Here is a 289-nt window from a genome sequence, read left to right as displayed (position 1 = left end):
CATTCTGAAAGATATAACAAATACAAATGAAGGCTATACAGTTTATTCATTTATTCTCCATTATAACAATGCATCCTACTGTGTGGTGGGAGAGGGGTATGGACTCACCAACTCCTAACTTTAATTTTTTTCAAGTGTATTTTAGGCAGATTGGATTCCGGTTAAATTAGATCTCAATCATCTCATAACTGTCTGGTGTTCTGCTGAATACATTAATTCTTGACAAATCTAATCAATTTATAATGCTAAATTATTTGAAACATGGTTACATTGCTGATTCATAATTAAA

Source organism: Mustelus asterias, chromosome 4 (assembly GCF_964213995.1).
Source record: "Mustelus asterias chromosome 4, sMusAst1.hap1.1, whole genome shotgun sequence".
Lineage (NCBI taxonomy): Eukaryota > Metazoa > Chordata > Chondrichthyes > Carcharhiniformes > Triakidae > Mustelus > Mustelus asterias.
This window is presented reverse-complemented; position numbering follows the sequence as displayed.